The sequence below is a fragment of the Mauremys reevesii genome, linkage group 1 (assembly GCF_016161935.1).
Source record: "Mauremys reevesii isolate NIE-2019 linkage group 1, ASM1616193v1, whole genome shotgun sequence".
In the NCBI taxonomy this organism is placed as follows: Eukaryota; Metazoa; Chordata; order Testudines; family Geoemydidae; genus Mauremys; species Mauremys reevesii.
Genome location: NC_052623.1, coordinates 95,220,497 through 95,246,660, shown reverse-complemented (window position 1 = coordinate 95,246,660; position 26,164 = coordinate 95,220,497). Strand labels below are relative to the sequence as shown.

The following is a 26,164-nucleotide window of genomic DNA, read 5'->3' as shown; positions in this document are numbered from 1 at the left end:
TTAGAAAAGTCTTAAATGCCTCATATGTAAATAGAATACCATCATTAGTTCCAGCCTCTTTTGGAAGTCCATATGCAGTAAACTAACTTCTCAAACTTTGTTTTGCTGGACGTATTACTCATTAAAAATAAAGGAGCATAAGTCAGTGCCAAATCTGGTGCATTACTTCTCATCAGTGTATCTGCTATTCTGAGGAATGTTACTCTTCTTTCATTGTAAAATCAATATTACTTTGCCATGGTTTCTGAACCCATTTTCAAGGATGGGAGGGATGCACCATTGAGTACACTGTGGGTGTACTGGCAAACATCACAGTGTGCACTCATCAGCTATGTTCTGATACCATTTGACCCTCCCCTCTCCAGTGTTTAAAGACAGAGCTCGTTGTACTCAACTGAAGATCCTTGTTTCTGTTGGAGCTGAAGTCACTGAGGAGCAGGTCAAGGGGCTAAGACTTAGACTTGGTATTGCGATGAAAGACAATGAAAAGGTAGCAGCACAGAGGTCCCTTGCTAACCAAGAAAGTCACGAAGAGCTGAAATCGTTAGGAGCTGGGCTAAATGAGGGAACATCAGGATGCAGCATCACAGAGGTGGCAGGGAGCAGCAAGCAGTAGCAGTGAGAACACTGTCAGTCTGTCAGATGACAGCACCAGAGATAAAAGCAGCAGCAGCAGCAGAAATAACATCAGCAAGCAGCAGTGAGCCAGTTGCAGAGGTGGTGGCAGCAGTGGAGGTATTGCTCTACTCCAGGGGTGGACCCATGTGAATGTACTTTTGAACTCTGGGTCTTCATTGACTCAGCACAACCATCAGCAGGGTGCAGTGGAGGAAAAGGGGAATGGTGGGTTAAAGGGACATTTGTTTGGACTTTCACATGGTGAGGTGGGAAACTGAGGCAAAGGACATGGCCCAACATACTGTGGGATGGATGTTTGCTTCTGGTTACATGATTTTGAAAGTGGCTGTGGTGTTTTCCCAAGTTCATGCTGGGTTCCTTTTCCTTTTTAATAAAAGTTGTCTCTTATTTCTACACAGACTCAATGCTTGCAAGAGGAGAAGTATTGCCTCTTAGAGGTGCCCCAGGTTGTTTAATTTCCCCAGATTAGTGGATGGAAACTGGTTCTGGTCTGTATTGTTAAGAGGAAACCCTAGATATTGAATCTAACCCTTCTTGCTGCCACCTCTGTCTGGCAGAAGGGTTACACTTATGCAGTAATTTCTGCAAAAACTAATGGTGATATGCCATTTGCTAAGACACACTTGCTGCGCTCCTGGGCTAACTATTCTGTGAATTGTTTTTCAACACCTTCTTTCATAGCACAAAGCTGGGGTTTGCCTTTCAATATTGTTTGACATGATCTGTGTTACAATGACATCTAGATAACTATTTACCTTGCTATTTTCCAGTTTTTTTCTTCTTTTTTATACAATCTCCAATCTTTCTTTGGTATAGGATTTAACTACACACCTTACTGACACTGTCTATACAGCCTCTCTGAAACCATAAAAATTATAGCCCTGGTATATATTTCCTGTTTAGCTACATAATAACAAATCATTACTGCACAAAATGAGGAGATGAAGCATTTTCTCTAAGTCAAATTATATATAATTTTAAAATGTCTGCAACTCTAGCATTGTCTTTCCAATTTCTTCAGTGATTATACTCTACTCCAGTATATAGTTTTGTTTGTGATTCCTGTGCTGCTGTCTGGTGTCCTTGGCTCCCACCTCTTGCACCACATCCTAGACAATTCTCACAGTTTTGCCTTCTAACAGTGAACAAATTACTCTTGTGGAATCAATGGGGACTGTCCCCAAGACACCTCTGTGGAAAGCAAAACACTGCACTGTTTCTTTACTGATTAGCTGGAAACAGTTTACTTTCAAACTGTCATCTTCTGTTTTGTCATAGCAAAAATCTAACCTGAATCCACAGCCAAGACCAAAATTGCAGACTGCAGCATGTGGTATTTGCCTACCATTAACAAACCTGATTTCCTACTTCTAGAATTCTGTGATCAATTTTGTTATCATAGGCATAAAACTCTCATCTTTGCCATTACAATAAAATTCTTCTGTCACAACACAGGCATTTCAATATATCTTCCTAAGGCACTGAGGTTTCATTTCCTTTTAGATCTGATCCTCTATGATATTAAAAGGAATACTAGGAGTCCATTGACTGTTCCTAACATCCTTATCAACAAAACTTCTCTTCTGCAAAACGTATCATGAACTACCAACTTGGATTTCCTTAACATTGCTTCACTTTTATTACACGCAGACTATTAAGGGATTTAGAAAGCAAAAAAAAAAACATTACCAACTGTTACCAACTCCTATAATGCCTGCCCTTGTGCAGAAACTCTCAAACCGATGTTATGTGCAACAGTCTTCAATCTAAGGACCTGACCATAGAAATCATAGAATCACAGGGTTGGAAGGGACCTCAGGAGGTCATCTAGTCCAACCCCCTGCTCAAAGCAGGGCCAATCCCCAACTAAATCATCCCAGCCAGGGCTTTGTCAAGCCTGACCTTAAAAACCTCTAAGGAAAGAGATTCCATCACCTCCCTAGGTAACCCATTTTAGTGCTTCACCACCCACCTAGTGAAAAAGTTTTTCCTAATATCCAACCTAAACCTCCCCCACTGCAACTTGAGAGCACTACTCCTTGTTCTGTCATCTGGTACCACTGAGAACAGTCTAGATCCATCCTCTTTGGAACCCCCTTTCAGGTAGTTGAATGCAGCTATCAAATCCCCCTTCATTCTTCTCTTCTGCAGACTAAATAATCCTAATTTCCTCAGTCTCTCCTCATAAATCATGTGCTCCAGCCCCCTAATCATTTTTGTTGCCCTCCGCTGGACTCTTTCCAATTTTTCGACATCCTTCTTGTAGTGTGGGGTCCAAAACTGGACATAGTCCTCCAGATGAGGCCTCACCAATGTCAAATAGAGGGCAATGATCATGTCCCTCGATCTGGCTGGCAATACCCCTACTTATACAGCCCAAAATGCAGTTAGCCTTCTTGGCAACAAGGGCAGACTGTTGACTCATATCCAGCTTCTCATCCACTGTAACCCCTAGGTCCTTTTCTGCAGAACTGCTGCCTAGCTATTCGGTCCCTAGTCTGTAACAGTGAATGGGATTCTTCCGTCCTAAGTGCAGGACTTTGCACTTGTCCTTTTTGAACCTCATCATATTTCTTTTGGCCCAATCCTCTAATTTGTGTAGGTCCCTCTGTATCCTATCCCTACTCTCCAGCATATCTACCACTCCTCCCAGTTTAGTGTCATCTGCAAACTTGCTGAGGGTGTAATCCAGACCATTCTCACAATCATTAATGAAGATATTGAACAAAACCGGTCCCAGGACTGACCCTTGGGGCACTGCGCTTGATACCAGCTGCCAACTAGACATGAAGCCATTGATCACTACCAGTTGAGCCCCACAATCTAGCCAGCTTCCTATCCACCTAATAGTCCATTCTTCCAGCCCATACCTCTTTAACTTGCTGGCAAGAATACTGTGGGAGACCGTATCAAACGCTTTGCTAAAGTCAAGGAATAACATGTCCACTGCTTTTCCCTCATCCACAGAATCAGTTACATCATAGAAGGCAATTAGGTTACTTAGGCATGACTTGCCCTTGGTGAATCCATGCTAACTGTTCCGATCACTTTCCTTTCCTTGAAGTGCTTCAGAATTGATTCTTTGAGGACCTGCTCCATGATTTTTCCAGGGACTGAGTTGAGGCTGACTGGCCTGTAGTTTCCCGGATCCTCCTTCTTCCTGATGCTATGAGGCTTAGCCCCTGTGCACAAAAAAAAAGGAAGGGAAAAGGGGGATTGATGGATGAGCTGCAATCCCTTTGCAGTGGCATGCCCCCAGCATAAGAGATGTTCTGCAGAGACCTTAATTCTCATCAGACCTGAGCCATGCCACCCCCTTTTCACTACAAGAGCGGCCTCTATGGGTAGTAGCTCTGTGCCCTCTCTTTGGGCGACCCCCATGCATGTCTTTTAGATCATCTGGAGTTAGATGAAATTATGTCATGATGGAAAGGGGAGGAGCTTGGGATTATTCATGACCTTGTGATTCTGAACTCTTGCAAATGGTCATAGGGGAATCTGAAGCAGGGTGCAATGTAGAGTTGTCTTGAGGGTCGCCCATGTCAGCACTTTGACCCAAACTGGCCCTGAGCAGACCTTTTACACCAGCCATAGTGTGTGCACAGGCATGACTATGGCTTATTGTGAATTAATTCATCCTTTAATTGAACTAACTGAATGCACAAATCACATCTAATTTGTACTTCCCGTTCTAAAGAGATAATCTTGTTTAGTAACTTATCCTACCTGCACATTACTCTGGGAATATTTTTGTAAATTTAAATGCCTCTCTTGCTTCATCATACATACCAATGGTGGGCAACTCTGCAGCCCATGCTGCGTCCCACAGCTCCAATTGGCGGGGAACAGTGAACCGCGGCCACTGGAAGCTGCGGGCGGACAGTCAATGTAAAGAAACTGTCTCCCAGCCCGCCAGCAGATTACCCTGACGGGCCTCGTGCGGGCCGCAGGTTGCCCACCACTGATCTATACTCTGGGGGGTGTAAAATGCAGAACGCATAGGAATGCCAAAGGACCATTTATTATTATAATCATTATTCTGCTTTATTAATGTGATCCGTGATACAAGATCCAAATGATCAGAAATTTCCTATTCTGTAAGAAAACGTTTTTCTTTTGTGTTTTTCATCTTGTAAATGTCAATTGTGATATCAGTAGGAAACACTGCTTGTCAGTAACCAAAAGTGTATCCAGGGGCGGCTCTAGCAATTTCGCCGCCCCAAGCACGGCGGCACGCCGCGGAGGGCGCTCTGCCGGTCGCCGGTCCCGTGGCTCCGCTGGACCTCCCGCAGTCGTGCCTGCGGAGGGTCTGCTGGTCCCGCGGCTCCGGTGGAGCATCCACAGGCATGCCTGCAGGAGGTCCACCGAGCTGCAGGACCAGCAGACCCTCCGCAGGCACGCCTGCGGGACGTCCACTGGAGCTGCCTGCCATCCTCCCGGCGACCGGGAGAGCGCCCCCCGTGGCATGCCGCCCCAAACACGCACTTGGCGTGCTGGGGCCTGGAGCCGACCCTGACTGTATCACGGTCAAAGCTTGCTGTTATGGGTCTTCTCTGAGTCCAAAAGACCTTTATAAATATCATTTCTTTGTAATGAATTCATAATCTGTAATTCTAGCAGAAGAAAAAAGCAAGTGAGGAAAAAAACAAACTAGAAATTAAGGGTACATCTACACTGCACACTCCTTTTGATTGTGTGTAGATTATATAGATGGCCAGGGCCGGTGCAGGGATGTTTCGCGCCCTAGGCGAAACTTCCACCTTGCGCCCTCCCCCCCGTGCCTCCGCCCTGAGGTGCTCCCCCGCGGCAGCTACCCACTCCACCCTGAGGCGCCCCCCTTGCGGCAGCTCCCCACCCCCCTCCGCTCTAAGGCACCCCCCCCGCCCCAGCTCACCCCTGCTCCGTCTCCTCCCCGAGCATGCCATCACTGCTTCACTTCTTCCGCCTCCCAGGCTTGTGGTGCCAATCAGCTTAGGCGCCGCAAGCCTGGGAGGCGGGAGAAGTGAAGCAGCTCACCCCTGCCCCACCTCCTCCCCGAGCACACCATCGCTGATTCACTTCTCCCGCCTCCCAGGCTTGCAGTGCCAATCAGCTTAGATGCCGCATGCCTGGGAGGTGGGAGAAGTGAAGCAGTCACAGCGTGCTCGGGGATGAGGTGGGGCAGGGTTGAGCTGGGGCGCGGAGTTCCCCTGTGTGCCGCCCCCGCTTACTTGCTGCAGGCGGCCCTCCTCGCGCTCCCCTCCCCCAGCTCCCTCCGCCTAACTGCTGGCGGCAACCGGGGTGGCCGAAGATCCAGCCGCCGCGGTCGCTGCTGAAGAAAATGGCGCCCCCCAAATCCTAGCACCCTAGGCAACCACCTAGGTCACCTAAATGGTTGCACCGGCCCTGTAGATGGCACACCTTGCCTAGCAAGTGTAGATGGTTAACCACTGCTTCAGTGAATAGACTAAAGATATGAGTGAACTCTGTGGGCATGTCGAGAAGTATGTGGGATACATACCCACAGTGTTCACTCATATATTTACTGCCCCATCTACACTGCTTTTTTTAGCAGTGTAGTGTCTCACTTCCATGACTCTTTTCCCATCACAGGGAAAGACTCTGGTAGTGAAGAAAGGCTCAGGCAGGGAGGGAGCTGCAGGAGCCTTTCCAAATCGGCTCTCCCAATCCCCAACAGACCTTTTCACTGGCACGTGTAGCTACACACTGCAGCATGGATGGAGCCTGCTTTTCACTGTGGTGTTTAGCTGCATGCACGTACACTACATAAAGCTGCCAATTGTGTGCAGTGTTGCTGTACCTATATTTATCACTAATTGCTTTTCACTAATTTGCAAAGAAAGGGCTAGAGAAAAGTACAGAAAATATTATACTGGTATTTATTTAAAAAAAACAGCGTTTCAGTGTCATACTGACTAATGCATTCAACTTCACTCATATCATCTTAGAAAGGTCACAGAAACAGAGAAGGACAGCTAAAATGATTACATATTAATGGTAGAGAATTCCATATGAGAAAAGAGTGAAAAGACTAACATTGTTTAGCTTGGAGAGGAGTCAGAGCAGTCTGTCAGAGGCATAAAAACTGATATATGGAGAAATACTCTTATATAACCAAACCTATAAAAAAAGAACAAGGGGCTATTTGGTGACTTTTAAGAAAAAATTAAAATAGCAAAATGGAATTGCTCATACAGCAACATATAATTAACCCGTGGAACTCACTTCTACAGTTCATACCTCACTCTTTTGCACTGATGTGCCACATTATGCACATGGCTGGGTCTCTCACATCAGTGGGTTTGCAGTTATTATCAATTATTATTGTAGCATCTAGAAGTCCCAGTCATGGACCAGGACTTCATTGTGCTAGGCACTGTACAAACACAGGACAAAATAACAATTCCTGTCCCAAAGAGCTTACAATCTAAGTTTAAAAGAAGAGACAATAGATGATACAGACAGATGGAAACTATGAGGAAACAGCAAGACAGTATCAATCAGCATGATAGGAAGTAGTCTCTCCATATCAGCAATCTGCTGTCATGTGTTTTGTAGACATCAAAGCAAAGGAAAGTTTTAAAGAAGGTTTTGAAGGAGGATTGTGAATTAGTTTTTGCAGATATTTATGGGGAGCTTCTTCTAGGTGTGTGGGGTAGCATGGGAAAAAGTGCAAAGGTGCTTGTTTGAAAATGTAACAAATAGGCAATAGAGGTAGATATCATGGGCTGAACAGCAGTGGGATTCTACACAACGGGTCTGCAGGACCCATTGCATTATGTTCCAGCTGGTTCTCAGTGAAATCCCACAACTACTCAGATTTCCTGGCCTGCCAAGCTCCACTTCACTTCTTCCCTTCATTCCTCCAAGGAAGGTCATCTATTGCTTTTCCTAGGGTCTCCTCAAGTTCTCACCATCACATCCAGTGCAAGAAATTACTACATGCATGGCTCCCTCCTCAATCTTCAAAGCCCTACAATAACTCCTTCTGCTTTTTCTACTCACAAGGAAGCTGTCTACTCCTCTCCCTTCCTTCCACGGCACTTAAACCTAACCCTATAGCCACTTTCCACATCATGTGCCAGCTGCCACTGATTTCACTATTCCTTCCATTTCTGAATTTAAAAAAAAAAGATTGAATGAGTATAATAAGACTAGCACAGCTGCATAAGAAAAGAAGCCAGATTATTAAAAAATCAGTACTCATGTTTCAGAGAACAAACAGATCGCTAACTAGAGTCATCCAGAATTTCTCTGATGCTATATATTTATGCTTTTTTTAAAAAAAGTGAAAATTCCCTAGCATAGAAAGTGCCAGGAGGCAGGATACCATCATGGACGAATTCTTGGTGTTCTAATTTGTTTTTTTCCAGTGTTGCACTTATTTGCATTCCTAATGTGTATGTACCTAATTATGTTTGGCAGTTTACAGAAAGGGGACTGTACCCATATCTCATGTGCCTGATATATGCAATGAGCTATAATGAGGCTCTTGCACTGCAGGTCTGACCAGAGTCCTCCAGAATCTTGGGCACAGTAAGCAGAGTGGAGATCATGGGAGAGCTTCTACATTGCCTAATACATCTGAGGCAACTTGATTTCTGACATCCAGGAACAGAAAAGCAAAATTCCTTACCTGCCAGGTAGGTGACAAATCATGATGTTAAGTGCTGTCATATTGTGTCGATGAGCCACAATAGGTTGATGGTATCACAATGCAAATATTTCATCTATGTTATGCTATCAGTAGAGGCTCTCCTTCTATTCATTTGAAAACTACCTATACAGGCTCTCCAAACTATTTAAAGTTGAGTACCATTGATTTAAAGTATAGCCCTAATCTTGGTTACTCTTTTCATGACTCTCCAGGTGGTGATCCCTTAATATCTATTAGGAGTATGCCAAAAGTCATTCAAAGCATTTCAATGTCTCTAAATATGAGGTACTGTATTCTACTTGCCAGCTTACAGGTAGTACAAGTTAAATTCTTGGCTTGAGCAAATGAAGTCGTGGCTGTAGGTCAAAATATTAGCGGGGCACTATAGCCTGTCTCCATGTAGCTGCACAAATGGTAATTAATTAAGGGAACTTTTGGAAGTGCTTGTTAGTGCTCCACTGATCATGCCAGACTATTCAGTATAGCTCTGCTTTGCCCCCCTTCCCTCTTCCGCATATGCACACTGGAATATGTACCTTTGAAACACAGCTTGGGGCTCTGTAGCAGGTGCCCTTCATTGAGCCTTTCTCTGGAAGAGCTAATCTCTCACTGACAGCTGTGAATGGCACACATGATCGGTTTGAAAGTATTTTTATTTTACTCCGATTTTATCTTTTTTTTTTCATTGAAAGTGGCAGTGTCCCAATGGCAACAGCATCATTAACTATATCTCCAGTTATTGTCCCTGCCAAAAAAGGTGAAAAATTAATGGAAAAAGCAAATATAAGAGTAATCTATCATTTAAAAAATGGAGCATAATATAACTGACATTGTTGTGCATACAGTAGATGCTTGGAGTCTGATCCTTGTCTCTATAAAAAAGGATATGCAACTGCACCAGTGAGCTGTGACTAAGGATATATGTCATTTGTCTTTTGCCTGGGAGATGGTGGGAAACCATCCAACTTTAGAGTAGTGCACAGTCTGCTTAATCCATGACTGCCTTGTCCCTATTCCTTCAGATGCCCACTAGGACAAGTTTGCTACCTTTTTAGGAGATGAGAATATCTCTGTGTTGGCTCCTTTTATTCTTTGGATTTCAAGAACTTTCAAATGGGTTTTGATTTAGTTTTTGAAAAAATATCTATTGTCTTCCTGGTTTTCTGCAAGACCGCTGAGCCTTATACACCATGGTTGCTTAATTCAAGTGGTATAGTTGGGGTGCTATTACTGACAGATTTTATCAGCTCATTTGCTAAGCAAGGAGAACATGCTGACAATTTGTATATGAGTAGTTAGATATCTGGTTATGAAACCATCTCTCTGTGCTGGTGTTCTCTTAAAATATCATACACTTCCAATCTCTATTTTGAGGATGGTTATAGAAAAGGTAGTGACTAGTGAATTCAAAATGCACTTGAAACCAATAACATACTGAGTAGTCCCCAGTCTGGGTTCGAACCTTCCTTTTGGAATGAAGACTGAATTTATCAGTGTTATTCATGAGCTTAGTATGATACAATATGCTGTAATAGCATCAGGAGTTGAGGAGCAGACTCCAATTGCCAAGAAAGAGGATTCACATCTCCCAAAGCTGGGAGGTTCATGGCCACTGTACCCATGAAGAGGAAACTAGGGTGATGATGGTCGGGGACTCCCTTCAGAGGGGGACAGAAGCCTCCATCTGATAATCTGATATGACATCCTGGGAGATGTATAGCTTGCCAGGATTCTGCATCTAAGACGTTACATAAAGGTTGTTGTGGATCATCCTTTCTTCTGACCCCTATCCCAGGCAGCTCATCCACGTGGGCACTAATTATACTGCCACATATAACCTTGATCAGATCAACAGTGACCACAGGACTCTGGGAATGAGAGTGAAGGAGTTGGGGAACAGGTGGTGGTTTCAATCTTTCTCTCAGGTAAGGATAAGGGCCCAATTATTTAGAAAAAGATGACTTTAACAAACTCAGAGAAATGGTAGGTAAGGTCACATGGGAAAAAGGAAAAAAATAGAATAGCTGGCAGGTTCTTAAGGGGACCATATTAAAAGGCACAACTGCAAACTAGCTCGATGCAAAGGAAAGACAGCATGGATAAGGAGATCCCATTATGGCTCCATCCAGAGCTATTTAGTGACCTGAACATCAAAAAAAGAAATCCTATAAAAAGTGAAAACATGGATAAAAGTATAGCACGAGCAAAGTCAGAAAGGCTAAGGAACAAAATGGGTTACAGCTAGCAAGGGACATAAAAGACAATAACAAGAGATTCTTTAAATACATTAGGAGCAAGAGAAAGATGAAGGAATGTCTAGGCCCTCTACTTAGCAGGGAAGAAGACCTAAAAATTGATAACATCAAGAAAGCTGAGACGTGTAATGTCTTCTCAAAAAAGGTTAATGGTTACCAGAAAATCAACACAATTAATATTAACAAGGGGGGAGGAATACAAGCCAAAACAGAGAAAGAACAGGTTACAGAATATTTATATAAGTTAGATGTGTTCAAATCGGCAATGTCTGATGAAATTCATTCTGGAGGACTTAAGGAACTAATTGAAGCAATCTCAGAACAATTAGCAACTATCTTTGAGAACTAACTGGGGACAGATGAGGTCCAGAGGACTGGAGAAGTACAAACATAGTACCTATCTTTAAAAAGGGGAACAAAGAGGCCTGGTATTATAGATCAGGCAGCTTATCTTCGATATCTGGAAAGATACTGGAACAAATTATTAAACAATCAATTTGTAAGCTACTGGGGAATGATAGAGTTATAAGAAATAGTTAGCATAGATTTGTCAAGAACAAATCATGGCAAAACAACTTTGACAGGATTACAGGCCTACGAGATGGGGGCGGAGTAATAGATATGACAGATCTTGATTTTAGTAAAGCTTTTGACTCATTCCCAAATGACATTCCTATAAGCAAACTAGGTAAATGTGGTCTAGATGAAATCACTATCAGGTGGGTGCACATCTGGTTGAAAGACCCTACTGAAAGAGCAGTTATCAGTGGTGAGCTATCAAACTGAAGGACAAATCTAGTGGTGCTACACAGGGATAAGTCCTTCATTCAGTACTAGTCAATATTTTCATAAATGTCAAATCAGACATTAGGAATGGCAATATACAAAAACCTGTAGGAGAACACTTCAACCTCCCTGGCCACACAATAGCAGATTTTAAGGTGGCCATCCTACAGAAAAAAAACTTTAGGACCAGACTTCAAAGAGAAACTGCTGAGCTCCAGTTCATCTGCAAATTTAACACCATCAGCTCAGGACTAAACAAAGACTGTTAATGGCTTGCCAATTACAGAACCAGTTTCTCCTCCCTTGGTTTTCACACCTCAGCTGCTGGAACAGGGCCTCATCCTCCCTGATTGATCTAACCTCGTTATCTCTAGCTTGCTTCTTGCTTGCTTATATATACACCTGCCCCTGGAAATTTCCACTGCTTGCATCCGAAGAAGTGGGTATTCACCCACGAAAACTCATGCTGCAAAATGTCTGTTAGTCTATAAGGTGCCACAGGATTCTTTGCTGCTTCTGCGTGAAGAAGAACTTCCTTTTATTTGTTTTAAACCTGCTGCCTATTAATTTCATTTGGTGACCCCTAGTTCTTGTATTATGGGAATAAGTAAATAACCTTTCCTTATCCACTTTCTCAACATCACTCATGATTTTATATACCTCTATCATGTCCCCCCTTAGTCTCCTCTTTTCCAAGCTGAAGAGTCCTAGCCTCTTTAATCTTTCCTCATATGGGACCCTCTCCAAAGCCCTAATCATTTTAGTTGCCCTTTTCTGAACCTTTTCTAGTGCTAGAACATCTTTTTTGAGGTGAGGAGACCACATCTGTACACAGTATTCAAGATGTGGGCGTACCATTTATTTATATAAGGGCAATAATATATTCTCAGTCTTATTCTCTATCTCCTTTTTAATGATTCCTAACATCCTGTTGGCTTTTTTGACCACCTCTGCACACTGCATGGACATCTTCAGAGAACTATCCACGATGACTCCAAGATCTTTTTCCTGACTCGTTCTGGCTAAATTAGCCCCCATCATATTGTATGTATAGTTGGGGTTATTTTTTCCAATGTGCATTACTTTACATTTATCCACATTAAATTTCATTTGCCATTTTGTTGCCCAATCACTTAGTTTTGTGAGATCTTTTTGAAGTTCTTCACAATCTGCTTTGGTCTTAACTATCTTGAGTAGTTTAGTATCATCTGCAAACTTTGCCACCTCACTGTTATATTATATCTATATCTATATATATGTGTGTGTGTTTCTGAAAAATAGCCAAATATTTATTACAAAGTCTAGATTTATCATTTTCCTAATGATATATGAAAAAAAATAATAAAACAGATGAGAACATGTTAAATATATTTAGCATTTTTTTCTATTTAGACGTAATAAAGTCAATGTATAATCAATTAAAAGCTGAAATTTCATTTGATGTTTCCTCTAAGACAGTGGTTCTCAAACTTATTTTTTTTTGCAGACCACTTAAAAAATTGCTGTGTATCTCAACGGACCACTTAATGATCTTTCTAAATGTTGTTTGTACCATTACTAACTATTGTAAAGCACTTTGGATATATAAAAGCTATATATAAAAAAAAATAATAAACTTTTTTGTTCTACAAATAAAAGCACACAACTCATATTTTAATATCAGTAGTTTTACCTTTCTAATATGATGGATGTGCCCTTTCTCCTCCACGGTGGATGCCCTCGAGCTGGGGCTGGAAAGGAGGGGGGGTATCTCTCTCTGGCAGCCACAGTCCTGGAGCTGGGGAAAGTCATCCCTTTCTACGGCCACTGCAGCCCTGAATATCCCAAATACCCCCACCCCATCTTCTCACCCCATTTCCCCCTCCCACCTACCTCCTATTCCCCCCAAGGGCACAACTTCACCTTACATGCATGTCTTCTCCAGGGTCCAGGCACCTAATTAATGTAGTCACACATGCACAGCTCCACTAATGAGGCGGGTGGTTGGCCCTTCATTCTCTCATGTGCGGCCACCCAGGAGCTTTCCATGGACCACATGAATAGAGCTCATGGACCACAGGCTGGTTCGTGGACCATAGTTTGAGAACCACTGATCTAAGATTAACCTAAATAAAGAAGCACAGAAATTAAATAATATGCCCCTATATCAGGGATCGACAACCTTTGGCACGTGGCTCGCCATGGTAAGCACCCTGGTGGGACGGGATAGTTTGTATACCTGCCGCATCTGCAGGTTTGGCCAATCACGGCTCCCACTTGCTGTGGTTCCCCGCTCCAGGCCAAAGGGGGCTGCAGGAAATGGCACTGGCTGAGGGATGTGCTAGCTGCCGCTTCCCACTGCCCTCATTGGCCTGAGACGGCGAACCGCGGTCAGTTGGAACCACGATCGGCCGAACATGTGGATGCAGCAGGTAAACAAACTGGCCCGCCCCGCCAGGGTGCTTACCCTGGTGAGCCACGTGTCAAAGGTTGCCGATCCCTGGCCTATATAATGTCTTAATTTTGGCCAGTATTTGTTTTATGGATTTTTATTTCCTTATGTATTCCAGATGTCAAAATTGAAACCTTATTTAAGTATTTTTCTTAAAACAAGTATTCATATTTATGAGAAAAGATTCAATAACTGCAGGGATATCACTAGCAATTTTGTTTCTGCTAGAAGAAAAAGAGCACCATAATGCTTTAATGAAGTTACACTAATTTACATTAGCTGAGAATCTGGCCCATTTGTTTCACTGACTCATGTTCTAGAGTAAATCTAGTAGAATTTGCTGAGGACAAGGGTTACCTAGTGCAGTGTTTCTCAAACTGGGGTCGCTGCTTGTGTAGGGAAAGCCCCTGGCGGGCCAGGCCGGTTTGTTTACTTGCCCCGTCCGCAGGTTTGGCCGATTGCGGCTCCCACTAGCCACGGTTCGTGGCTCCAAGACAATGGAGGCTGCTGGAAGTGGTGGCCAGTAAGTCCTTCGGCCCACGCCACCTCTAGCAGCTCCCATTGTCTTGGAGCAGCAAACCGCGGCCAGTGGGAGCCGCGATCGGTTGGACCTGTGGACGGGGCAGGTAAACAAACTGGCCTTGCCCACCAGGGGCTTTCCCTACACAAGCAGCGACCCCAGTTTGAGAAACACTGCACTAGCGGATATATAGGATTTTCAGAACATTTGAGAAGGTCCCTCCCCAAAGGCTCTTAAGCAAAGTAAGCAGTCATGGGTTAAGTGATCCTCTAATGGATAAGTATCTGGTTAAAAGACTTGAAACAAAGGGTAGGAATAAGTGATCAGTTTTCAAAATGTTCAACATATTCATAAGTGATACAGAAAAGGGTGTAAAAAGTGAGATGGCAAAGTTTGCAAACAACTTATAATTACTCACAAAAGTTAAGTCCAAATTAGACTGTTAGGAATTACAAAGGGATTTGACAAAAGTGGGTGATTAGGCAGCAAAATGACAAATGAAATTCAATGTTGATAAATGGAAATTAATACACATTGGAAAAAGATAATGCTATCTATACATACAAAAGGATGGGGGTCTAAATTAACTGCTACCACTCAAGGAAGTGATCTTGGAATCATCATGGATCATTTCCCTAAGAACAGCTACTCAATGTACAGCAACAGTCAAAAAAGCTAACAGAAGGTTAGGAACCATTAGGGAAGGGATAGATAATACATAGTAATATAATAATGTCACTATATAAATACATGGTATTCCCATACCTTGAACATCCAATGAAATTAGTAGAAAGCAGGTTTAAACCAAGCATAAGGAATTACCTCTTCAAACAATGCACAATTAACCTGTGAAACTCATTGCCAGGGGATGTTGTGAAGGCCAAAAGTATAATTGGGCTTACAAAAGGATTAGATAAGTTCATGGTCCATCAATGCCTATTAGCCAAGATGGTCAGGGAAGCAGGTCCATGCTCTGGGTGCCCCTAAAACTCCAACTGCCAGAAGCTGGGACCAGATGAGAGAAGATGGATAATTGCCCTGTTCTGTTAATTCCCTCTGAAGCATCTGGCACTGGCCACCAACAGAGCACAGGATACTGAGCTAGATGAACCATTGGTCTGACTCAATATGACCATTTTTATGCTCTTAGATATTTAGGACGAAATCCTGGCCCTAGTGAAGTCAGTTGTAAAAGTCACATTGGCTTCAATAGGCCTAAAAATCTACTAATTATGAAGATAATTATGAGCTACTGTTTTCAAGCTACCGGTATTAATTCCAGTGGACTTCCCTGTTGCCATTCTACTTCCATGGTTTTGTTCCAGGCATAATTACATAAAGTCTTGATTGCAAAATATATCTAGTCAAGGGAGTCCTTCACAGCTTAGTTTAATCTAGACAGAACTATTTTCTGTAACTTTATAGCCATACCCGTGTTGCCAGTATTCTTTAATTTACCTTGCAAAGAGTTGTCCGAGGACTCATTTCTCTAGTCATTAAAGCCAACTAATCAATGTCACCCAGTGTAATTGTGCAGTAATCTTTCTTATCTGAATTAACAACCACAGAATTTTAGCTGCTTTTTTTTAAAACTCTCAAGGCAAAGTTACAATAAAATGTTAACATATTACCTCATACGTTATTTAATACTTATTCAGGATCAGGTTAATATTTTCCAGAACCTGGTTTGCTGGCTGGGAATCCCTCCTCCTCTGAATTGGCTAAAGTACATTTCTAAGTACTTATCCTCTTTTTTTCCTCTTCTCTTATCAAGTGATTCATCCCCTGTCCATTCCCAGCTTCTGGCAAACAGAGGCTAGGGACACCATCCTTGCCCATATTGGCAAATAGCCATTGATGGACCTATCCTCTATGAATTCATCTAGTTCTTTTTTGAACCTTATTATAATCTTGACCTTTACAATATCTTCTGGCAAAAAAATCCACAGGTTTATTGTGCATTGTGTGCAGAAATACTTTCTTTTGTTTGTTTTAAGCATGCTGCCTATTAATTTAATTTGTTAACCCCTAGTTCTTGTGTTATGAGGAGTAAATAACATTTATGTTCTCCACACCAGTCATGATTTTATAGACCTTTATCATATCCACCCTTAGTGTTCACTTTTCCAAGCTGAAAATTCCCAGTCTTATTCATCTCTCCTCATATGGCAGCCGTTCCAGACCCCTAATCTTTTTGTTGTTCTTTTCTGAACCTTTTCCAATTACAATATATCTTCTTTTTTTTTTTTTTTGAGGTGTGTTGACCACATCTGCACACAGTATTCAAGTTGTAGATCAGGGATCGGCAACCTTTGGAATGCAGCCTGCCAGGGTAAGCCCCCTGGCAGGCCGGGCTGGTTTGTTTACCTGCCGCGTCTGCAGGTTCAGCCGATCACGGCTCCCACTAGCCGCAGTTCGCCGCTCCAGGCCAATACTTGTCAAAAGAAGGGAGCCCTTGAGGTATAGGGAAACAACTCCCTCACCCTTGCATGTGGTAAAATTAAAGAAGGAATACATGGAACAACTAAAGTGGCTATGTCTGTTAACAGATTTTCACTTCACAGAGCTTTGAGGGTTTTTTAAGGTAGAGAAATTATTCTGTGGAAATTATTATATATTTCACAGAAGTTAAGTAGCTACACATTTTCAACTTTTAAAAGTTTCCTAACAAAGTTTTCTGTTTTTTTATTATTTTATATAAAAATCCTTTTCAAACATAAACAAGGTTGGATGCCGCTAATCTTTGAATGTTTAGGACTAAAGAAGATTATTTGCTGTAACTGTTGATTGAAAAGGAAACCTAATAATATCAGAAATTTCAGAATTTCATATTAACTTTGGATAAGAAGTACCTGTAACTAATTTATATTATACATTTAGAAAAGCAGCATGTACAGCTCATTGTTCCAAATATTTGCTAACTGTTCAGTGCCAACTCATTAGTTTTATGAAGGTTGCTGGAGACAGGGAAGAGTATAAGAAAAAAAAAAGAACCTGAAGTTATGAAAAAAAATAGTCTAAACTTGAACACATGGAAAGAATGTAAAATAGCATGTTAAATACTGTGTCCCCTGGTATGCCTTTTACACACTTAGGTAATTTTTGTTTCTACCAGAGCTTTACTAATATATTCTACTTCCATTAGCTGTCCTCTAGTTTTGGATTTTCTTTGTCTGTTCTTAATATACCAGTTTTTAAAAATCTTTACTCATTTCCTCTGCTTGGTAGGAACAGTAACCCTTGAGGCTTCTAATGTAATTGGTTGGATTTTTTTTGTTTGTTTGTTTGTTTTTTGCCTTTTAAAATCATTTTGCATTTTGTAGACACATTCTCTATGATGATGTGTCAATGATATAAGTTGGCTGATTAGAACAAAAACTTATATTTGAGATGAAAAACACATGATGTCATTTAGTGCAACCACTGCCAATTCTTCATGGTTCACTGACCATCATTTTCCCAGTGCTTTGTCATTCCACATGCTATACCGCTATAGGTATCCTCATTATCTGCAGTGATCCTTTATATTTCCCTATATTTACTATACTCAATTGCTTGAAGTTACAAATACTGAGATTATGTAATGGCAAATCATTTTGATTATATAATGGAACTGGCAATATTTTGAAGGCCATAACTGTATTGTATATATTTCAGGTTTTAAAAGATAAAAAGAAAATATATGTTTCAGGTCTTCTGTGGATTGCTTGCCTTACCTATTTCTATTTCCTCAAGTCTTTTTCTTCTTCTTCTGATTAAATGCTCTATGATTCTCTGAAATGCCTATGTATTGATTAGTATCCTGTAAATTGGACTATTTTGAATAGTTCAAAGTACGTATTTATGATAATTTAATCCGGGGAGGCTATTGACATCTGAAAATGGTAGGCAAATTTGGCATGCCTCCTCATGAGGTCCAATAGAACGTTCCCCCAAATGTTTTTGGTCATTTTGATGAAAACTGAAGCAACTTTGTCTGAATATGGAAAGAAACAATGTGTATCATGTTAACCATATTTTTAAATATATGTATAACTTGAACATATACATATTTATACATGCTAGAGCAGGCATAGCCCAAGGGCCAAACATTTGGATGGGTATGAACAGAAATCTATGTATCAGGCACTTTTAAAGAAAATGAATGGTGCACTAGTGTCACAGAAATTGGCTGTCAGGAGCACAATCTATAATGTCAAGACTACTGCTGGCTTGCCTGGAAGTAAGCAGCTAGCAGGAACAAATATGGAAACTGCACTGCTTTTAATACTAGGTTAGAAAGGGATGATTTTAAAATGATTATATATGGATATGCACATACAAATTTACATGTAAGGCAATGCCGACATGATCTCACTTTACTTAGCAGTATGCAGTGTAGTTGTAGCTGTGTTGGTCTCAGGATCGCTCTACCTTGAATTGTTCCTTAGAATATATGCTAACTACTTACACTAAACAATCTGTTCCATCTTGCATTTAGCTTTGACCCTTTGAATACCTTCCCAAAAGCTTGTGTCTCTCACCAACAGAAGCTGGTCCAATAAAAGATATTGCTTCACCCATCTTGTCTCTCTAATTACTTAGCAGTAGCTCAAGCAAACCTGATGTCTGATGGAAAGAATGAAGCCTCTTTCACAAGTAATTAGGGACACTTGAAAATAGAGGCTAATATTTCCCTGATTTTTGTTGGGCAGCTTGGCACTTCCTGGTTTTTAGCAGACTGAAGCAATGCAGGTTAGTCTCTTCTCTTTCCCACTTTACTTTTCTGCACTATAACAATACTGTTTAAAGACAATAAAATCTCCCCTGGAAATAAATGTTCTCTTTACTGTTATAAACATATCATTTTAGATAGATAGATAGATAATTTCTCAAAATTATGGGCCATGGAGTTACTCTGGATTTTCATCAAGAAAACAGGAAGCAGAATTTGACCCTAATTAGGTATCACAAAACTCAGAACTCTGTAGATATATGAATGCTATCTGGCATTGTAGTTAAACCTGAAAAGAAAAGTGAGACTGAATATCATTAATCAGTGGTGAATCTAATCTTCAGAAACTCATGAGATTAAAATGTTAAATCTCATAGTAAAGTACCTAACTACTAGGATTATCTTTGTGTTCTCTGAAAATCTCTATAGGAAACTTACTTATTGTTAATTTAGCTATGAAAATTAACCTTTTAAATTGATTTACTTTTATAAGACAAATATGGATTCTGAGATTGAATGCTCAATTATAGTGAATTCCTATTGTATTATTTACTTTGTATCGACTTTTTATCGTCCTTTATAATCTAAGATCAAATAGGAAATGAGCCTAATAAAGGCAGAATAAATTACCAGAACAACACTTAATGTTATACTATAATATAACATTTTCAGTAAAGCAATTTCCCTTTAATTTTAAATTAATACTTTACTGTCCTGTCATATTGATGTTAATAACTGTTAGATTTGTATTGTGAGACAGATTCATATAACTGAGGAAAGTTGACAGCATGCTTAAAAAAATCCTGTCTATCTAGAGATACTTTGCAAAGCAATACATTGCATTGTACTAGAGACTGACTATGCAGCTGCCATGCACTCAGTAGATGGGAATATTTTCACAGACCCTGTTAATCTACATTGATATTAATTGGGAGGAAAAAGTGTTGACCATGATAATGATGATATATCAGGCTCTTTTCAAAATAAAAGATTTTTCTCTATGTTGTTTTTGTTGAGATCATCTCTGCCTGAATACCCAATGAAAAATTGGCAGTAAAACAATTTCATTGAAGCATTTACTTCTTTCTTGAAGTGAGAGGTCTAGTGGTGACATCAGTAAATGTGATGTTCTGCACTAATTCCTTCCTCTCATTATACCCCTTTTACTCCCAATGGTTCCTCTGATGTGCCAGGTGTTTAGTTTCTATGGCTTACTGAATCCTGTTGGACAATGAAAGGATCAAGCAAGACCTTAGACATCCAGAGACATCTGACATCTTGGAACAGAACTTCCCATTGTCAAAAATGTTTTCAGTGTAGCAAAGCCTCCAGGATGCACTGTAAACATCAGTCCAGAAAGAAAATGTATTTGAGGGATTCAGAATGCCCCCCCCCACACACACCAGTCTTTCACTCACTTTCACCCCATGGACTATTCAGTTCTAAAGCTGCAATTTCTCAGCAGAGATGACAGTGGACTTTGATGAGCTGTACAGGCCCATCATGAGCTCCCTATCCCTTTTTAGCAGTTCTTTGGAATCCAGCCATGTAGAGTCAAACAGATGTTTACTCCAGGCCCTGTTTCACTGGCTTGACTATCCTCAGGATTTTGTTTTCAGGTGGCCCCTGCACCCATGCACTTACATACACATCATCTATTATCTACCACCTGGCACCCAGGTAATAGAAGATCAGGACCCTCTTACATAGTAGACATAACTAAAAATACCCATCACTATCTCTTTAAATGTACTATATTGAAAAGTAGGGCTAAGGCAGGGGTCGGCAACCTTTGGCATGCGGCTTGCCAGGGTAAGCACCCTTGTGGGCCGGGACAGTTTGTTTACCTGTCGCATCAGCAGGTTTGGCCGATCACGGCTCCCACTGGCCGTGATTTGCCGTCCCAGGCCAATGGGGGCTGCGGGAAATGGTGCAGGCGAGGGATGTGCTGGCTGCGGCTTCCCATCACCCTCATTGGCCTGGGACAGTGACCGAGGGCAGTGGGAGCCAGGATCGGCTGAACCTGCCAACGTGGCAGGTAAACAAACTGGCCTGGCCCTCCAGGGTGCTTACCCTGGTGAGTTGTGTGCCAGAGGTTGCCAACCCCTGGGCTAAGGTAATTCTGGTTTTGGTAAAAATAATATACTACTATATTCTACCACCAGCTCTTCAAGAGAAAGTGAGAAGTGGAATTAGGTTGAAGAATGCTGTTAGGAGTCAGGAATGAGGAACACCTGGAATCTACCCTCCAACACAAGGTATAGTACTATATTACTTGAAAAACCACCATTGTGCTGTTGCATTTCAGCACCATACATTATTTGGAAAGTGAAAAGGTCTTAAACAACATACATCAAGGTTAAGATCTCTCCCTTTGTTCGCACTTTACTATCAGAGCTCTATTCTGCATTTCCTAGTGTATTATTTATAACCACTCTTTAAAACACCTCTTTGGCTCCTGGACTGCTGAGGCTATCATCAAATTGCCATCTCTTGCTGAGTGGTAATTTTCACCTTAAAACAACAATCAATACAAACTTTCAAATGATATTCCTCATTCTATTTTTTAGAAGTTCCTCTCAATCTATAAACAATGTGATTACACGACTAAATGCCAAATAACATTTACAAGTCTTAAAATAAACTCTATAATAGGGATATAACAAATACATGCAACTCTTTACTGTGAAGACTATCGACGAGATTGTAGAGAACATCCTTTCTGTAGTGACACAGGGTTTAATCAGACTGGGAAGCAAGAGTGACAGGTTGGCCAATGCATCAGGGACTGAACTGAGGATCTCCAGCACAAAAGAAAAAAGTCTCTAGAGCTTGAAGATATGAGTGGTACAAAGCCTCATCTGTGGGCTGGACTTGTAGAGGGACTTGTAATACAATGTGTTACACAAGAGTAACTCTTGGTCCAGATTGCTGTATGTCCTATGGGGCTTCAGGGGACATAAAGGAACTGTGATAACTTTTTAGGAGAATAACTGCAGTACAAGCTCCTCATGCAGAGATGAGATGAAGTAGTGTAGGGAACTTTGGGTTCCATCGTACACCATGCAATTAAAAAGCCTGTTCTTAGATTTGATATTTTGAAAGCTACTTGCCCTCAGTGGGCATAGCCATATAGTGTGCCATGTCAGCTGTCTATAAAAAGAATTATGTGAATGAATTCATAGCACTGGATTATATTGATTGGTTTACAATCAAATATAGTCATGGAACTATTATCTTTTCTGGATGATGCCTCTGGGAATTACCATGAATCTCTTTAGAACACTTGTCTAGGGATAATGGTCTAGATTTTAAAACTAGAGCCTCCATTTTGTACCTGCAAATAATTGCAGGTGCAATTACGTCTTTAGAAATTTAAATAAAATATGTTATGAGCATAACTGATGAGGCTACAAAAATATAGTAAAACCTGCTTTAGGGATCACCTGTGAAGAGAGATCACCTGTCACGAGTGATTACTTGCAGAGACCACAGAACACCACTGCTTTCTGGTGTGCAAACCTTTGAAGAGGGACCACCTTTTACAAGCGGCCGCTTTTGCTAACTCCCATGAGTGGTCACTCTTGCCAGGTTTTACTGTATATTTACAATGATTTATGACTGCAGTACTTTAGGTGGAAGTATTGACACCTGGTTATGTTGAGCTTTTTATTTGACCTAATGTCTTTAGAGTGCTTTCTGCACATAAACTCATATCCTGTTTACACTGAGGTCAGTAGTGACACTACTACTGATTTCAGGGTGCAGCATCAGACTCCTATGGAGTGCTTGTGTGGTAAAAAATTGTCACTCAAAATCAGTACTCTTTTAATAAAATTCTGGATAGTTTTATTACAATGCTTTCATCAAAAGTGTTACTTTCTGAATTTCAATCTGCTTTATCTCTGCATATTCCCATTGGAGCTAACAAAATGTGAGTTAATGAACTAGTGAAGATGATCCAAGCATGGAGAACTCATGTCAATAAGCTATTCCCAAACTCAAATCCTAAATCTATTTTCATAAGTGTTTACTTCACTCCTATTTGTCATGTCTTTGCTGCCAAGAAAGTTACTAGATAGATTGCTAGTGACTTGAATAGAAAACAATTTTTATTCATATTATAGCACAACATAAAATGAAGATTGTGCCATAAAGTTAAAGTCATATACGGTACACTTATTTTTGGCTCAAAGTACCAATCAATTCATAGGTGTCTTTCCAAGCTGAGAACATGGCAAACAGAAGGCACATTCGTGAGATAAGTATTGTTTGCAAGGCATTTTTTTTAACTGATGAATATTAACAATTTGTCTACACAGGAGTTATTTGCCATAACTAGCTGTTTATTTCTCCATCTCATTTTTATAAATTAGATGAATTATTCACCAGTTCTTTAGCATTTGGGGAAAAAATTTGTGAACCCAGTTGTGGAACAGGAACTACACCTAGGAATTTCAAATGCACCTATGGTGAGTTAGGGTACAATGGGATCCCAAACTACATGTATGTGCTTTGCCCTAAAAATATAACACTTTCTGTTTCCCAAGTCCTGCTTTTTTAGAAGGGACACCAGAGTGATAAAGAATTCTTCAAAAAAAATGTTGTCATCAAAGTATTAAGTAGAAGAGCGAAATTCAGAAGGACACTCTTGGTCATCTACTGCATCATCAGACTTCTGAACCAGACTTCTTCCATGATGATGGTATGTTGCCGTAGCAGCTTCTATCTTCTGAGAGAGCAACCCAAGAAAACCAAAGGACCAGCTGGTACCTGGCTTATGCACAGATGAACAAGGCATGGAGTGGGGCTCAAGAAGTCTCTGTCTCTGATATATTATCTTGTGCTGTAGCTGGGCACAGTCACAGTCCACATGTGAGTGCCTGGTCTGCTATCTACTCATGCTTTTGTGTCTCTAAAGGAGACACAAAGAGGCAGAACAGCAGTTCCATTCCCACCCACCAGAGGATCTGGCCAGGTATGTAGAGGTACACATGCACTCCATAATAAGAGTAACAGAGGGTGTGAATGCTTCAAGAAGTATTCTTCATTAGGTATAGTGCACACCAGTGCTCCAGGTGAAGTAGTGTAACTCCACAGTGCTCCAACACAGGCCAGCCATTGCATCTCATGGGCAGAGACTGTCATTTACTCTGTTTATACAACATCTAGCACAGTGATGCCCTAAATTGGCCATCCAGGGACAACCTCAATATGAAGTATTTAGTAATAATGCCTCTTATGCCAGTGCCTCTGTGTTAGTCAGGAGGGTTATATGCAGAATGCTTTACCTCTGTAACAATTTAGAAACACTACTTTCACAACACATCCAAGTATCAAATATTTGCTGAATGGAGAATTCATGAATCTTTCCTGAATGAAGATCTTCTAACTGTACATGACATAGCCATTTTTATTAGAACCAGATCATCTAGGTTTGTGCAATTTGTTTAGTAAGCGTTAGTATTTATTATTTGTAGAGTGCTAACAATATGATAGGTGCTGTGCAATGCACACAAATGAAGACAAAGACAACTCTTCCACAAAGTGCTAGAAAGATAGACACAAAGAGGAAACACTGGATATTTTATTTTATGATAAACTTAGTTCTTTGGTCATTGTGGAAGAAATTAGTTGGGGAAAGTCTTATTCTGTGCAAAGGTTGGAGAATGGAAACATGGAGTATTTCTGCAAAATCCTGTAAACTGTGTTCTCTTGCCCACTGTTCATGAACTATATATTCAGGAAGAAGAACAAGGGATTGACCCTTCCTAATGTACAGATTTAAAATATTTGTCCATTGTACCATTAGAAATATTTGTCCTTTGTACCTTGAATCGTTACAAGTTATTCACCATCAGCACAGAATGTGCTACTGCTACTAAGTACTATGGTTTGGTCTGGTCTCTCTTACAATGAAGCACTTCATAGGAGCTGAGATACAGAAGCAGCATTCAGGTTTGATAGTATCTTTAGGGTTGTTTCCTTTGATGAAATATTTGTTTACAATGGATAAAAAGGGCATTGACTTTGAATTCTGCATTGGACAGGAGGTAAAACAGTAATTTAATTTAAATCTTTTTCCAAGTGAGAATTAGGGAATTGGGATGTTTTTAAAACTGGGAAGTGGGGAATCATTTTATTTTTATTCATTTAAATTCTCTCATTCTGTTTTCATGCAAGGTGAAGACAATCCATTCATCATATCTCTCTAAATATATGGAATTTTACTGAGCTTTCACATATCAATACCTATCAGAATAAAAGAAAAAAAGTCTTTCCACAGGCATATTTCAAGTATCAGCAAGTTAAGCTCTCCTGAGGGTGAGAATTCTTTTTTAAGTTATTTTTATATATATGGCAGACTGTTTTACTAAATTCACCCAAGTCTACAAATGTTTCAGCTCATGACTATTTATTATTTTAGGTTTGGGGAGAATGGCTTGAAATGTATTACACTTACAAAGAATATATATTCTGCTCTAGTAGATTTAGATGTGAACATTCTTATTCCATACCAGATGGTATACACTCAGCCCCATGACAACTATTATGGAAGCATTTTCCACCATTATGTGTAAGCAAACAAGTCTTAAGCATCTTCAGCAACACATTATTGGTGAAATGAAACATTTCTCTGCTAACGCATCAGCTATTATACACCAGGCCTTGTTACAGATAGTAGTAAAATTTCAGATTGATAGAATAAGCTAATGTGACAATGCACACTAGAATGTTACCAATAATTAATCATATCTAATTTCTGAATTGCAAATTAGTGAGCAATCAGTTCTGGAGTTTGCTATGAATAATATACTTCTGGGGACAATCATATTTTAATATATTCTGTGCACCTAAGTCAGAAGACAATGAAGACAGAAGACTGTTCTGGTAAGGGAAGGTAGTATAACTAATTAAAATGTATGGACAGCACACTGGATTGTAAATAACAGCTTAGGTTTGAGTCATGGAGTTTGGATCTGAATCTGAACTTCCCCAAAGTTTGTGGGTATTTGGCATTGGGTTCATAATAGAGAGAGGTCTGAACTGAGAACATTGGCATTCAGAAATGGTTCTGAATTCCTTCAAAGTGTTGGGGAGAGAGTTGGTTGCAGATTTCAAGCCCAAATAAAAGAAAATATGACAGCTCAATATTCATTAC

The 26,164-nt window shown here is 40.7% G+C and overlaps 1 long non-coding RNA gene across 1 annotated transcript; it reads left to right on the top strand.

Moving 5' to 3' along the window:
- The first annotated feature begins 8,234 nt into the window (after positions 1 to 8,234).
- Positions 8,235 to 25,379, top strand: LOC120396456. The gene is made up of 5 exons (XR_005593156.1): positions 8,235 to 8,282; positions 21,168 to 21,260; positions 23,379 to 23,474; positions 23,553 to 23,980; positions 25,186 to 25,379. It is a non-coding gene; the product is annotated as an uncharacterized LOC120396456 (long non-coding RNA).
- Positions 25,380 to 26,164: the final 785 nt, after the last annotated feature.